The sequence below is a fragment of the Rutilus rutilus genome (assembly GCF_951802725.1).
Source record: "Rutilus rutilus genome assembly, chromosome: 8".
Classification (NCBI taxonomy): Eukaryota; Metazoa; Chordata; class Actinopteri; order Cypriniformes; family Leuciscidae; genus Rutilus; species Rutilus rutilus.
Genome location: NC_140222.1, coordinates 11,360,111 through 11,377,867, shown reverse-complemented (window position 1 = coordinate 11,377,867; position 17,757 = coordinate 11,360,111).

Sequence of the window (17,757 nt, the reverse complement as noted above, 5' to 3'; positions counted from 1 at the left end):
ATTTTTAACATTATAAATGTCTTTACTGTAACTGTTGATCAGTTTAACTCATCCTTCATAAATAAAAGTACTGATTTATTTTATTTCTTTCCCCCCAAAATAAAATTGTAATTATTACTAACCCAAAACTTTTGAGCGGTAGTGTTTAACGTTACAAAAGCTTTAGATTTCAGATAAATGCTGTTCTTTTGAACTTTCTATTCATCAAAGACTGTACACAACTGTTTTCGACATTTAAAATAATAATGAATGTTTCTTGAGTATCAATCATCATATAAGAATAATTTCTGAAGGATCATGTGACAGTGACGACTGGAGTAATGATGCTGAAAACTCAGCTTTGATCACAGGAATAAATAACAGTTTAAAATATATTAAAATAGAAAGCAGCTGTTTTAAATTGGAATAATATTTTACAATATTACTGTTTTTGTTTGTATTTTTAATCAAATAAATGCAGCCTTGGTGAGCAGAAGAAACTTCTCTGTTATGTGCGCGCCACAGACTGCACGCACGTCCGCTTAGAGTTCCGCCTTTTGCCTTCCGTCAATATTACGTTATTAGAAAAAATATTTTTTTAGAGAATGGATTTTTTGACATTTGTGAATCGATTCAGAATCGTCCACGTCCGCATCGCGATGCATCTAAGAATCAATTTTTTCTCCCACCCCTAGATTTCATACAACAGGATAATAAACAGTTACAATTAAGTCACTTACATTTTAGATGCAATGTTGACTGTTTTTGTTCTGTTTCAGCAGCGAAAATAGTTAAACAAAGATCACGGCAGAACCATCACGCATCACGTGTTTTCTCATAACTGAACGATTCAGCATTTTTAACGAATCGGTTGACTCAAAGATTGAATGATCAATCCATAAACATCTGTCTTAATCATGATCGACTCATTCGAACGAATCGTTTGAACGAACGAATCAATGACTCGCTTATTAAGATGGATGCCTGGCGACACCTAATGGCGGTTTAGTGTTGTTTAAAAGCATCATTCTTTCCCACATGTGTGTGATTTGTGTGTGCAACATTATCATTATTTTTCTTTCACTATTATATTAGCGATTTAAAAGCACCCACTCGTGTCACACGTCAATTAACCGGTGGGAAAATATCCTCAGACACATACCCAATAAATGTATATTTAAATACAATATTGGCCTACCTGGTAAAAAGTTTTATATACTATTTTGATGTCCTTTTGGACACAAGAGGGCAGTATAGCCCTATGTTTGCTTTTTTGTTGAACCAAATAGCATTAAATAGCCTGTTTTTAACTTTTTCATTCTTCTTGAATTGCAAAAACAGAATAAAATGGGTTTAGTTGTGATATTTGTATACTTTTATATAGAAATAAATGGTATATAATTACATTTTTAGAAGATTTTTTGTGTTTCCTTTTTGGACATTACTTTAATCCCTCGCCATAGCAAAACCGTTTGAGATATTTATTATCCATTCACAATTTAGCATATTTAATGTAGTTTCATCATGTTGAAAAAGTTTGGTACGAATAAAATAAATAGTTTAAGAGGAGTGGCAAAAAATTCAGAGGCTGATTTTGCAAAAAAATTCACATTCAGACCAAAATATCTGACTTCCTGATGGCCAGAGCTATTGAATGTAAATTAGAAAGTTGTCCGGCTTGATGAGAACAATATACAAACTATTTTTTCTTTACTGTAGTTAAAACTAACCCCCCCACTTTTGTCAAAAGCATGTTGAAAGTGACACACTTCCTGCTGCCAGTTGGTGGCGCTATAACTTTGACTCACAATAGCTACATCCATCTGATCGGCCTCTTACCACGAACACACTGCTGAAGTTTCATCAAGATCAGTTAATGTATGCAGAAGTTATTCCACTTCCGTGTTTCTCTTTTCTCGCCATAAATTCGATTCCTCGCCACGGCCAAACCGTTTGAGATATCAAAAATCCGTCCGCAATTTAGCATCCTCAAAGTCTTGAATACATGCCCACCGAGTTTGAAGGGGACACGGTGAATTTTCTAGGAGGAGTATTTCACATTCCACAGCAAGCGTTTTCCAAACAACCCATAATAGCCGACTTCCTGTTGGGCTGGCGTAAAACTTGACCGGGGTAAAGTTGTTCGGCCCGATGAGATCTATATGTGTACCGAGTTTCATATTAATTCATGCGAGCGTGTTTGATATATGGATCAAGTTTTAGAACCCCGTTCAAGGGGGCGCTGTTGAGCCCCCCAGCCACGCCCGGGTACCAGCTTCAGCCCGGCCCTGATGGCCGTGGGTTCTGACCTGTGTGCAAAGTTTCAAGAGTTTTTGAGCATGTTAAGGACCCCAAAAGCCCCTGAAACCTTGATTAACAATATAAAAGCAATAGTCAAATCCCCCCCTCCCCTCACACACACACAGACACAGAGAGAGGGAGAGAAAATTCTTCAGAAAATCCACATTCAAACCAAAATATCTCTCTTCCTGTTGGTCAGAGATGGTTCATGTAAATTAGAAAGTTGTCCGTCTTGATGAGACCAATACACATACCAAGTTTTGTGATTCTAGGAAAAACTAAACCCCCATTTTTGACTAAAGGTGGCGCTACTGAGCCATTCCACCACCCCCGTTTCTGAAACTTTGCACATGTCTACTGGCTAATAAATGTGATGTGTCTGTTGAGTTTCATGCAATTTCAAGTATGTTAAGAGTCTCAAAAGCATCAAAAAAGAATATTAAAGTTTGATGCGTTGCCACGGCAACAGTATCTAAGATATCAATAATCCTTTCACAGGTTTACATCTGCCGTGTGTCTACATTGTACACATAAAGTTTGAAGCAAATCGGGTAAAAATAAGACACTGATTTCAAAGCATTTTGAAAGTGATGTACTTCCTGCTGCCTGTTGGTGGCGCTATAACTTTGACTCACAATAGTCACATCTGTGCGATCGGCCTCTTACAACGAACACACTGCTGAAGTTTCATCAAGATCAGTTAATGTATGCAGAAGTTATAACACACTTCCTGTTTCATTTTTTCACCATAAATTTGTTTCCTCGCCACGGCCAAACCGTTCGAGATATCAAAAATCCGTCCGCAATTTAGCATCCTCAATGTCTTGACTTCATGCACACCGAGTTTGGAGGCGAATCGATGAATTCCCTAGGAGGAGTACATTAAATTCCACAGCATGCGTTTCCAAACAACGCTAAATAGCCAACTTCCTGTTTGGCTGGCGTAAAACTTAGAGCACGAAAGTTGTTCGGCCCGATGAGATCTATATGTGTACCGAGTTTCATATCATTACATGCAAGTGTGTTTGATTTATGGACAAGTGTTCGGATCCCGTTCCAGGGGGCGCTGTTGAGCCCCGCTGCCACGCCCGGGTACCAGCTTCAGCCCGGCCCTGATGGCCGCAGGTTCTGACCTGTGTGCAAAGTTTCAAGAGTTTTCGAGCACGTTAAGGGCCCCAAAAGCCCCTGAAACCTTGAAACACACTGAAATCAATTGGAAATTCCCTCCCACCCCTCACACACACAGAGACAGAGAGAGAGAGAGAGAAAATTCTCCAAAAAATCACATTCAAACCAAAATATCTGACTTCCTGTTGCTCTCAGCTAATAAGTGTGAATTAGAAAGTTGTCCGGTTTAATGAGAACAATATACATAGCGAGTTTAGTGACTCTATGTAAAACTAAGCCCCCATTTTTGACTAAAGGTGGCGCTACTGAGCCCCTCACCACGCCCGTTTCTGAAACTTTGCACATGTCTACTGGCTAATAAATGTGATGTGTCTGTCGAGTTTCATGCAATTTCAAGTATGTTAAGAGTCTCAAAAGCATCAAAAAAGAATATTAAAGTTTGATGCGTTGCCACGGCAACAGTATCTAAGATATAAATAATCCTTACACAGGTCTACATCTGCCGTGTGTCTACATTGTACACCTAAAGTCTGAAGCAAATCGGGTAAAAATAAGAGGGTGATTTCAAAGCATTTTGAAAGTGACATATTCCTGCTGCCTGTTGGTGGCGCTATAACTTTGACTCACAATAGTCACATCCATCTGATCGGCCTCTGACCACGAACACACTGCTGAAGTTTCATCAAGATCAGTTAATGTATGCAGAAGTTCTAACACACTTCCTGTTTCCATTATTCGCCATAAATTCGTTTCCTCGCCACAGCCAAACCGTTCGAGATATCAAAAATCCCCTGGCAATTTTTCATCCTCAATGTCTTGACTTCATGCACACCGAGTTTGGTGCTGACCGGGTGAATTCCCTAAGAGAAGTGTTTCAAATTCCTAAGCATGCGTTTCCAAACAACCCTAAATAGTCGACTTCCTGTTGGGCTGGCGTAAAACTTAGAGCATGAAAGTTGTGCGGCCCGATGAGATCTATATGTGTACCGAGTTTCATATCATTACATGCAAGCGTGTTTGATTTATGGACCAAGTTTTCGGACCCCGTTCCAGGGGGCGCTGTCGAGCACCCCTGCCACGCCCGGGTACCAGCTTCAGCCCGGCCCTGATGGCCGCGGGTTCTGACTCGTGTGCAAAGTTTCAAGAGTTTTTGAGCATGTTAAGGGCCCCAAAAATGCCTGAATAGTCGTAAGAAAAATAATAATAATAATAATAATAATAATAATCCTACCGAAAACAATAGGGCCTTCGCCCTTTCAGGGCTTGGGCCCTAATAATAATAAATAATCCTACCGAAAACAATAGGGCCTTCGCCCTTTCAGGGCTTGGGCCCTAATAATAAATATAGCTGCGAGCAGCGATTGCGGGCCCAAGCCGGTGGCACCGCAACCCCGGTACCTTTAGTTACCTAAAGGCACCGGGGTGGCGGTACCGCCGGCTTTGGCCCTCCATCACTGCTCGCAGCTATATTTATATATATATATATACATACACACACACACATATATATATGTATATATATATATATATATATATATATACACATACACACATATATATATATATACACATACACACATATATATATATATATATATATATATATATATATATATATATATATATTACCGTTCAAAAGTTTGGGGTCAGTAAGATTTTTAATGTTTTTAGGAGAAGTCTCTTCTGCTCACCAAGGCTGCATTTATTTGATTAAAAATACAAACAAAAACAGTAATATTGTGAAATATTATTCCAATTTAAAATAGCTGTTTTCAATTTTAAATATTTTACATAGTAATTAATTTCTGTGATCAAAGTTGAGTTTTCAGCATCATTACTCCAGTCTTCAGTCACATGATCCTTCAGAAATCATACTAATATGATCATTGATGCTCAATAAATATTCATTATTATTTTCAATGTTGAAAACAGTTGTGTACAGATTTTTTTTTTTCAAAATGCTTTGATGAATGTAAAGTTCAAAAGAACAGCATATATTTCAAATATCATTTTTTTAACATTATAAATGTCTTTACTGTAACTGTTGATCAGTTTAACTCATCCTTCATAAATAAAAGTACTGATTTATTTTATTTCTTTCCCCCAAAAATAAAATTTTAATTATTACTAACCCCAAACTTTTGAGCAGTAGTGTTTAACGTTACAAAAGCTTTAGATTTCAGATAAATGCTGTTCTTTTGAACTTTCTATTCATCAAAGACTGTACACAACTGTTTTCGACATTTAAAATAATAATGAATGTTTCTTGAGTATCAATCATCATATTAGAATAATTTCTGAAGGATCATGTGACAGTGACGACTGGAGTAATGATGCTGAAAACTCAGCTTTGATCACAGGAATAAATAACAGTTTAAAATATATTAAAATAGAAAGCAGCTGTTTTAAATTGGAATAATATTTTACAATATTACTGTTTTTGTTTGTATTTTTAATCAAATAAATGCAGCCTTGGTGAGCAGAAGAAACTTCTCTGTTAAGTGCGCGCCACAGACTGCACGCACGTCCGCTTAGAGTTCCGCCTTTTGCGTTCCGTCAATATTACGTTATTAGAAAAATATTTTTTTAGAGAATCGATTTTTTGACATCTGTGAATCGATTCAGAATCGTCCACGTCCGCATCGCGATGCATCTAAGAATCAATTTTTTCTCCCACCCCTAGTTTAATGAAACTAAAATGCTCACGGCTGCATGGGCAATAACGCGTCTACAGCGAGGAACGAGCAGAACAGAGTGAATGTTTTTTAGTTCATTCCTACTGGACGACCGTATTTCACTTTCGCTTTTAAAGGGATACTCCACTTTAAAATCAAAATTCTGTCACCATATACTCACCCTCATGTTGTTTTAATCCTTTATTAATTTCTTTCTTCTGCTGAACAGAAAGGAAGATATTTAGGAGAATGTCAGTATCCAGACAGTTTCTGATCCCATTGACTTCCATAGTAGGAAAAAAATGTATACTATGGAAGTCAATGAGACCAGAAACTGTCTGGTTACTGACATTCTTCTAAATATCTTCCTTTCTGTTCAGCAGAAGAAAGAAATTAATAAAGGATTGAAACAACATGAGGGTGAGTATATGATGACAGAATTTTCAATTTAAAGTGGAGTATCCCTTTAAGTTAGCGATTTAAAAGCCCCCGCCGCGGTGTCACACATCGATTAACCAGTGGGAAAAAATTCTCAGTCACATCGCTATTATATTTATATACAAATACAATATACAATGGGCCTACCTGATTTTGAACACAAGAGGGCAGTATAGCCCTATGTATGATTTTTTTTTTTACTAAATAGTGCATTCTGGCTGATTTTAAACTTGTACATAATTCTTGAATTGAAAAAAACTGAATAAACCCAAAACTAGTTCTGTTTCAGTTTAGTTCTGATATTTGTATAATTTTATATAAAAATAAATGGTGTATAATTAAATTTTAAGAAGATATGAGATGTTTTCGGATTCCTTTTTTGACATTATTTTAATCCCTCACCATGTCAAAACCGTTTGAAATATTTAATATCCGTTCACAATTTAGCATCTTTAATGTATTTTCATCGTGTTAAAAAAGTTTGGTGTGAATAAAAAAAAAAACCACTTAGCAGGAGTGGGTAAAAAGCAGAGGCTGAATTTGCAAATAAATCCACATTCAAACAAAAATATCTGACTTCCTATTGGTCGAAGCTAATAACTGTATATTAGAAAGTTGTCCGGCTCGATGAGACCAATATATGAACTGAGTTTTTTTTACTGGAGTTAAAACTAACCCCCCCACTTTTGTCTAAAGCATGTTGAAAGTGACACACTTCCTGCTGCCAGTTGGTGGCGCTATAACTTTGACTCACAATAGCTACATCCATCTGATCGGCCTCTTACCACGAACACACTGCTGAAGTTTCATCAAGATCAGTTAATGTATGCAGAAGTTATTCCACTTCCGTGTTTCTCTTTTCTCGCCATAAATTCGATTCCTCGCCACGGCCAAACCGTTCGAGATATCAAAAATCCGTCCGCAATTTAGCATCCTCAAAGTCTTGACTACATGCACACCGAGTTTGGAGGGGACACGGTGAATTTTCTAGGAGGAGTACTTCGCATTCCACAGGAAGCGTTTTCCAAACAACCCATAATAGCCGACTTCCTGTTGGGCTGGCGTAAAACTTGACCGGGGTAAAGTTGTTCGGCCCGATGAGATCTATATGTGTACCGAGTTTCATATTAATTCATGCGAGCGTGTTTGATATATGGATCAAGTTTTAGAACCCCGTTCAAGGGGGCGCTGTTGAGCCCCCCAGCCACGCCCGGGTACCAGCTTCAGCCCGGCCCTGATGGCCGTGGGTTCTGACCTGTGTGCAAAGTTTCAAGAGTTTTTGAGCACGTTAAGGACCCCAAAAGCCCCTGAAACCTTGATTAACAATATAAAAGCAATAGTCAAATCCCCCCCTCCCCTCACACACACACAGACACAGAGAGAGGGAGAGAAAATTCTTCAGAAAATCCACATTCAAACCAAAATATCTCTCTTCCTGTTGGTCGGAGATGGTTCATGTAAATTAGAAAGTTGTCCGTCTTGATGAGAACAATACACATACCAAGTTTTGTGATTCTAGGAAAAACTAAACCCCCCATTTTTGACTAAAGGTGGCGCTACTGAGCCATTCCACCACCCCCGTTTCTGAAACTTTGCACATGTCTACTGGCTAATAAATGTGATGTGTCTGTTGAGTTTCATGCAATTTCAAGTATGTTAAGAGTCTCAAAAGCATCAAAAAAGAATATTAAAGTTTGATGCGTTGCCACGGCAACAGTATCTAAGATATCAATAATCCTTTCACAGGTTTACATCTGCCGTGTGTCTACATTGTACACATAAAGTTTGAAGCAAATCGGGTAAAAATAAGACACTGATTTCAAAGCATTTTGAAAGTGATGTACTTCCTGCTGCCTGTTGGTGGCGCTATTACTTTGACTCACAATAGTCAAATCTGTGCGATCGGCCTCTTACAACGAACACACTGCTGAAGTTTCATCAAGATCAGTTAATGTATGCAGAAGTTATAACACACTTCCTGTTTCATTTTTTCGCCATAAATTTGTTTCCTCGCCACGGCCAAACCGTTCGAGATATCAAAAATCCGTCCGCAATTTAGCATCCTCAATGTCTTGACTTTATGCACACCGAGTTTGGAGGCGAATCGATGAATTCCCTAGGAGGAGTACATTAAATTCCACAGCATGCGTTTCCAAACAACGCTAAATAGCCAACTTCCTGTTTGGCTGGCGTAAAACTTAGAGCACGAAAGTTGTTCGGCCGGATGAGATCTATATGTGTACCGAGTTTCATATTATTACATGCAAGCGTGTTTGATTTATGGACACGTGTTCGGATCCCGTTCCAGGGGGCGCTGTCGAGCCCCCCTGCCACGCCCGGGTACCAGCTTCAGTCCGGCCCTGATGGCCGCGGGTTCTGACGTGTGTGCAAAATTTCAAGAGTTTTCGAGCATGTTAAGAGCCCCAAAAGTGCCCGAAAGGTTGACAAAATAATAATAATAATAATAAATATAGCTGCGAGCAGCGATGGCGGGCCCAAGCCGGTGGCACCGCCACCCTGGTGCCTTTAGTTACACTAAAGCCACCGGGGTGGCGGTGTCACCGGCTTGGGCCCTCCATCGCTGCTCGCAGCTATATTTATATATATATATATATATATATATATATATATATATATATATATATATGTAACAAAAAAAATATAATATATACATTATATATGTAACAAAAAATAAATAAATAAATATAAATATATATATATATGGCGAGGCGAGGAACGGGCAGAGAAGAGCGAACGTTTTTGGACATTCATCATATTGCATTGGTTTTCATTTCTTGTCCTCAAACCAAGCACTAATCTGTTTATTTTTAAGTCACACATTCTCCATTGATTAAAAAAGACAATCAAATGTATTTTTTAATGGTAGTATTATTTTATACAGAAATAAATTATTTATAATTCAGATGAGAATAAAGTTAGTGTTAATTAAAATTGTAAGGAAAACAAATATATTGATCTAAAATCTACCATCATTTGCTGCAAATAGGTTGACTATTTATATTTATTATTATATTTTATTACGGCTGTAATGAACCGGCTGCGATGTCAAGATTGCAATGCTGGAATGCACAGTGTGTGTGTGTGTGTGTGTGTGTGTGTGTGTGTGTGTGTGTGTGTGTGTGTGTGTGTGTGTGTGTGTGTGTGTGAGGCGTGGGCGCGATCGAACAGTGGAAACATAAAAACATAGGCTACTCCGTCAGTTTGTTCATACAGGACATCATTTAAACTGCACTGTGTTTACTTAGGGTGTATTCACACCTGCCTTGTTTGGTTCGATTGAATCGAACTCTAGTTCGTTTCCCCCCTTGGTGCGGACCTTTTGGGCAGGTGTGAATACAGCAATCGAACTCGGGTGCGGACCAAACAATCGAACCGAGACCCAGCTGAAGAGGTGGTCTCGGTACGGTTCCAAACGAACTCTGGTACGGTTCATTTACGGTGTGAACATGAACCGACCCAACTGCAGAAAACTGCGTCTTTTTATTTGACTGCTCTTATGAGGATACTTAACAAAACTGACATTTTGGCATAATGGTGTCTTATTATACAGACATCCAAAGTCTCCCGGAAGTTCCGGCAGTCTCCCGCATGTCGATAGAAGCGCATGAATGCCCGCAAATCATTTAAAATCTCCGGAAATCTAGAGCGAGCGAGCAAGAGTGCGCGCACGGCAGAGAGAGGGAGCGAGAGACCTTGCGTGTGTGTGCCAGCTAGTGTGCCTCACGAAGCGCATGTAAGGACCCAAGCAATCAATTGTCAGTGCGGGCGGGCTTTTATCTATACTACCATAGTTTCTTCATATTGCGTTTGTAAAGAATAACACCAAATCAGTAAAATAACAAATAGGCGATTACATTACGAAATATCTCCTGCTTTTTTTTTTTTTTTTTTGCTTTTTTTTGCACTTCCTGCTTTTCCCTGCTTGAGAATTCCTGTCCAATGAATGGACGACCTTAGCACACGTGTGGTTTTGTTTACACATTTTGGTTCACTTGTAAATAGAGCAGTGTGAAAACGAACCGTACCAAACAAAAAAAATCAACATTCTATTTGGTCCGGACCAAAGCAAGTGAACTATCGGACTTTCCTGGTGTGAATACACCCTTATATTTATGTACACTCGCAATAAAACACAACATTGTGCTTTTGTAAAAAAACATTCAAGCAATCCCACCCCCGAAATGGCGCTATTTTTTAAATGAAACTAAAATGCTCACGGCTGCATGGGCAATAACACGTCTACAGCGAGGAACGAGCAGAACAGAGTGAATGTTTTTTAGGATGTCCGTATTTCACTTTCGCTCATCATATACTCACCCTCATGTTGTTTTAATCCTTTATGAATTTCTTTCTTCTGCTGAACAGAAAGGAAGATATTTAGGAGAATGTCAGTAACCAGACAGTTTCTGATCCCATTGACTTCCATAGTAGGAAAAAAATGTATACTATGGAAGTCAATGAGACCAGAAACTGTCTGGTTACTGACATTCTTCTAAATATCTTCCTTTCTGTTCAGCAGAAGAAAGAAATTAATAAAGGATTGAAACAACATGAGGGTGAGTATATGATGACAGAATTTTCCATTTAAAGTGGAGTATCCCTTTAAGTTAGCGATTTAAAAGCCCCCGCCGCGGTGTCACACATCAATTAACCAGTGGGAAAAAATTCTCAGTCACATCGCTATTATATTTATATATAAATACAATATACAATGGGCCTACCTGATTTTGAACACAAGAGGGCAGTATAGCCCTATGTATGACTTTTTTTTTTTTACTAAATAGCGCATTCTGGCTGATTTTAAACTTGTACATAATTCTTGAATTGAAAAAAACTGAATAAACCCAAAACTAGTTCTGTTTCGGTTTAGTTCTGATATTTGTATAATTTTATATAAAAATAAATGGTGTATAATTAAATTTTAAGAAGATATGAGATGTTTTCTGATTCCTTTTTTGACATTATTTTAATCCCTCGCCATGTCAAAACCGTTTGAAATATTTAATATCCGTTCACAATTTAGCATCTTTAATGTATTTTCATCGTGTTAAAAAGTTTGGTGTGAATAAAAAAAAAAACACTTAGCAGGAGTGGGTAAAAAGCAGAGGCTGAATTTGCAAATAAATTCACATTCAAACCAAAATATCTGACTTCCTATTGGTCGAAGCTAATAACTGTATATTAGAAAGTTGTCCGGCTCGATGAGACCAATGTACGTACTGATTTTTAAAACTGTGGGTAAAACTAACCCCCCCCACTTTTGTCAAAAGCATTTTGAAAGTGACACACTTCCTGCTGCCAGTTGGTGGCGCTATAACTTTGACTCACAATAGTTACATCCATCTGATCGGCCTCTTACCACGAACACACTGGTGAAGTTTCATCAAGATCAGTTAATGTATGCAGAAGTTATACCACTTCGTGTTTCTCTTTTCTCGCCATAAATTCGTTTCCTCGCCACGGCCAAACCGTTCGAGATATCAAAAATCCGTCCGCAATTTAGAATCCTCAATGTCTTGACTTCATGCACACCGAGTTTGGTGGGGATTGGATGAATTCTCTAGGAGGAGTACTTCGCATTCCACAGCAAGCGTTTTCCAAACAACCCATAATAGCCGACTTCCTGTTGGGCTGGCGTAAAACTTGACCAGGGGAAAGTTGTTCGGCCCGATGAGATCTATATGTGTACCGAGTTTCATATTAATTAATGCAAGCGTGTTTGATCTATGGACCAAGTTTTGGGACCCCCGTTCAAGGGGGCGCTGTTGAGCCCCCCTGCCACGCCCGGATACCAGCTTCAGCCCGTCCCTGATGGCAGGGGGTTCTGACTTGTGTGCAAAGTTACAAGAGTTTTTGAGCACGTTAAGGACCCCAAAAGCCCCTGAAACCTTGATTAACAATGTAAAAGCAATAGTCAAATCCCCCCCTCCCCTCACACACACAGAGACACAGAGAGAGGGAGAGAAAATTCTTCAGAATATCCACATTCAAACCAAAATATCTCTCTTCCTGTTGGTCAGAGATAGTTCATGTAAATTAGAAAGTTGTCCGTCTTGATGAGAACAATACACATACCAAGTTTTGTTGCTGTTGATAAAACTAACCCCCCCACTTATGACTAAAGGTGGCGCTACTGAGCCCCTCACCACGCCCGTTTCTGAAACTTTGCACATGTCTACTGGCTAATAAATGTGATGTGTCTGTCGAGTTTCATCCAATTTCAAGTATGTTAAGAGTCTCAAAAGCATCAAAAAAGAATATTAAAGTTTGAAGCGTTGCCATGGCAACAGTATTAAAGATATCAAAAATCCTTTCACAGGTCTACATCTGCCGTGTGTTTACATTATACACATAAAGTTTGAAGCAAATCGGGTAAAAATAAGAGGGTGATTTCAAAGCATTTTGAAAGGGACACACTTCCTATTGCCAGTTGGTGGCGCTATAACTTTGACTCACAATAGTCACATCCATGTGATCGACCTCTTACAACGAACACACTGCTGAAGTTTAATCAAGATCAGTTAATGTATGCAGAAGTTATAACACACTTCCTGTTTCCATTATTCGCCATAAATTCGTGTCCTCGCCACAGCCAAACCGTTCGAGATATCAAAAATCCGTCCGCAATTTAGCATCCTCAATGTCTTGACTTCATGCTGACTGAGTTTGGAGGCGAATGGATGAATTCCCTAGGAGGAGTACATTAAATTCCACAGCATGCGTTTCCAAACAACCCATAATAGCCGACTTCCTGTTGGGCTGGCGTAAAAAGTAAAAGTACGAAAGTTGTTTGGCCCGATGAGATCTATATGTGTACCAAGTTTCATATTATTACATGGAAGCGTGTTTGATTTATGGACCAAGTTTTCGGACCCCGTTCCAGGGGGCGCTGTCGAGCCTCCCTGCCACGCCAGTGTCCCAGCTTCAGCCCGGCCCTAATGGCCGCGGGTTCTGACCTGTGTGCAAAGTTTCAAGAGTTTTCGAGCACGTTAAGGGCCCCAAAAGTGCCCGAAAGGTTGAAAAAAAAATAATAATAAATAATCCTTAGAAGAACAATAGGGCTCTGCGCCCTTTCAGGGCTTGGGCCCTAATAATCCTAACGAAAACAATAGGGCCTTCGCCCCTTCAGGGCTTGGGCCCTAATAATAATCCTAACGAAAACAATAGGGCTCTGCGCCCTTTCAGGGCTTGGGCCCTAATAATAATCCTAACGAAAACAATAGGGCCTTCGCCCTTTCAGGGCTTGGGCCCTAATAATAATAATAATAATAATAATAATAATAATAATAATAATAATCCTACCGAAAACAATAGGGCCTTCGCCCTTTCAGGGCTTGGGCCCTAATAATAATAATAATAATAATCCTACCGAAAACAATAGGGCCTTCGCCCTTTCAGGGCTTGGGCCCTAATAATAATAATCCTACCGGAAACAATAGGGCCTTCGCCCTTTCAGGGCTTGGGCCCTAATAATAATCCTACCGGAAACAATAGGGCCTTCGCCCTTTCAGGGCTTGGGCCCTAATAATAATCCTACCGGAAACAATAGGGCCTTCGCCCTTTCAGGGCTTGGGCCCTAATAATAATAATCCTACCGAAAACAATAGGGCCTTCGCCCTTTCAGGGCTTGGGCCCTAATAATAAATAATCCTACCGAAAACAATAGGGCCTTCGCCCTTTCAGGGCTTGGGCCCTAATAATCCTACCGAAAACAATAGGGCCTTCGCCCTTTCAGGGCTTGGGCCCTAATAATAATAATCCTACCGGAAACAATAGGGCCTTCGCCCTTTCAGGGCTTGGGCCCTAATAATAATCCTACCGGAAACAATAGGGCCTTCGCCCTTTCAGGGCTTGGGCCCTAATAATAATAATCCTACCGAAAACAATAGGGCCTTCGCCCTTTCAGGGCTTGGGCCCTAATAATAAATAATCCTACCGAAAACAATAGGGCCTTCGCCCTTTCAGGGCTTGGGCCCTAATAATCCTACCGAAAACAATAGGGCCTTCGCCCTTTCAGGGCTTGGGCCCTAAAAAAGTAAATAGGCTGTCTTGATGGTTTAGGCTATTTTTTAATTATAGCCTAAGTGTAAAATATTAGGCTGTGTATACAGACATGGATCAATTATTAATATTAAATTTCATCTGTCTTTTGTAGGCATAGGCTAGCTGATGGCGCACCAATGAAAAATCCTAAATGATGTGCCAAAATGCGTTTTCTGTTAGGCTACAATGAAAATATTGTACGGTCAGGTTTGCCGAAGTTCGTTTAATTTAGGCTATTTATTTATTTAAATATTTTTTTTTTATTTTTGTCCATGTGCGCCGATCGGAGACGGAGTTCACAGCTGATATTCTGAGGTAAGAGAGTTTTCTAGTCTCGCGGCTGTCATCAGCAACGCCTTGCATTGCTCAATCAGCGGATGGCGGGCGGGTGCGGTTTTGAAAATTGGTCAAAAACGTTGGTGCGGATGGATGGCGGACGGATGATGAGTTTTGCGATGCGGATGAAATAGCCCATCCGCGCATCTCTAGTTCTGAGGCCTATCCAACACCACAGATTGCGCACCTATCTATCCCCAAATCTTAGGTACGCAAATGAGGGTTGCGGCAATTCATCTGGTACGCATTGTTTAATTGGGTAGCGCATGCGCACCTGCGCACCACTTATGTGCATCCCTGCCTATAATGTCAAAGTAAAAGGTCAAATATGTACTATTGTGTTAACATTTTATTGACTAAAAATGCGTTAGAACACGTTCATCTTAAAGACGAGTTCGTTCAGAAACAGTTATAAGGTCGGCTGACTCGATTTCCTTCTCGTACATTCCCGTAGCGTCACAGCATTTCCCTGTTGAAGCGTAGCGTCCATTGGCTTCAGTGGGGCTGCTTTGAGCAGTTTTTTTCAGTGCTTCGAAAACTAGACGGTCATTGGGTAAATGCTGCGATTATGTCCCCCCCACGGACGATCAGCTTCTCTGGGAGTGAATGAGGAGTGGGCTGGCCCGGACACCGGGCTTCCGCGTGATGATTGGAGGGTCTGTCAAAAAGCTGCGTCTCCTTTTGATTGACAGCGATTTCATACAATAAAAAGTCGCTGATGCTGAAGCTATTCAGTCCCATCGCGGATTTTGCTGCTACCTATTTCTTGGTATTTGCTTGGCGAAATTGCTAGCCAATTTTCATAATACATTTCACACAATTATACATTTATATACTTCTTATATTTTTTTATATTATTATTATTAGTAATAATTAAAAAAATAATTATTAAATAGTAGTATTAGTAGTATTATTATACTTTATCATATTATTATTTATACCTTTATTATATTATCACATTTATACAATTATACCTAACTCTGCTGGCCATTGAGAGGACACTGGTCAAGTCACTTGAAAAGACGCCTAGTTGGTACGACAGGATCACAGCGCATTTTCTTGAAAAGGAATGTAGAGCAGAATATACGTATAAATAAATTTTTATGATGTAGGCCGAAAATGAGCTTCCCCTCTTTGAAAGACCAGCAGCCGCCACTGGTGCCGAACTGGTCTTTCTGCGCTCACGGCCAAAGGAATAGAGATTGAAAGGCTTGAGCGCAACACAAAAAACAAAGTATATCAATAATTGTAATAATCAAATTAATAATATTTATCTCAAATGTTTCACAATGCCGTCTAAACATCTTCCGGGGCTCAGAGAGAGAGAGAGAGAGAGAGAGAGAGAGAGAGAGAGAGAGAGAGAGGTGTTGGCAACTTATACAGCTTTATCAACTTTATCAACTTTCACCTCGGCTCTCCTTGTCTGCAACAAATGAAATGAATTTGAATGTTAACACTGATTTAACCCATGTCTGCATGTCCATTAAAATCTATGAATTTCAGTAACAATACAAATACATTAGAGCAGTATTCTGTCCATGACCATGTCATGGATGAATGTCTCATATATGCCATAAACATTGAATTGGTTGTATTATTTAGGAAAAATGGTATTCATGAACATTGTAATACACCTTTTAGATTTAATGTGCTATGTACCTTGAGCTCTTGCACACTCATTTCTGCAGTCACTGGCAAGTAAAAGTTTTTGACTGTGCTGGTTGACTTCAGTGACTGCTGTTTGGCCTGATGCCCCTTACTTTCTATGTGCCTTGTCACATCCAAGGCAGGAGAACAGGAGTTCTCTTAGCAGCAGGTAGAGGACCAGTAATAGGAGCTGGTGCTTCCTACAGTAAATGGCCATTTAGAGGTCCATTCATTATTAAAAGAGCTCTTGTAGGTGGCTGCTCCTGGTACTTTTCTCCCTTTTGTTTTTATGGTCTCTTCTGACACCCTAGCCATCTCCTCCACCATCTCCAAGAGGATCTCTTCCACCATCTCCTCTACTGTCTCTTCCTCTTCCACCTGCACTGTCTCTTCGTCTGTCTCCTCCTCTAATGGGCCTACCCTTTTCGCCACCCTCTCTGGGCCAGCATCCTCTAACCTTTGCTTTTTAGGGGACTTTCCTCTGATGCTAATTATCTGGGAAACATTCCCTAACAGCAGTCAAGTTATCACTGTTTGTGTTAAACAAGTTGTGAATTTGTTGTAACATTAAAACAGGAGATCATGACTTACTCTGTGCTCAAAGTGATGCTCGGAGCTTGGAGTGGTTTCCTTTTGGAAGACGTTGTAGCAGAATCATGTGAACAATTACAGGATATGTTTTTTTTTTTCATTGGTTGTTGCGTTAAATCTTACCCAGATACAATAGTGCTATTTTCTGATTGGCTATTGTGTAGCCCCTTTATTTATTTTTTTGATTGGCTGATAAGTGGCAGACTCACTAAGAACTCCAGGGGAGACACGCTTGATTCATGCCGGCTCCATAGTGAGAGCGGCGCGGCGCTGCGCCATATTAAATATATTATAAATAGTTTTTCTGCCTAAGAAATACAATGTGTGGAGGGAGCACATGACAAAAGACCGAAATGAGTGACTATCATGTCCAATGCGTGAAGCTTGAGAGCAACTGATCTGCAGGTGGGGGTCAGCAGTTGACCTTGCATGGTTCAGAAAAATGTGATTGGTTCAGACTGGTCCAATCAAGAGGTTACACTGCGGGTCTTCATTGGTTTTATTAAAACCCATACCTTGTCAATACGTGTGTTTGACTTCATGCGGCTCTGTGCAGACCAAATGGCATATGACATCAAAATAACATGATTCGTGATGT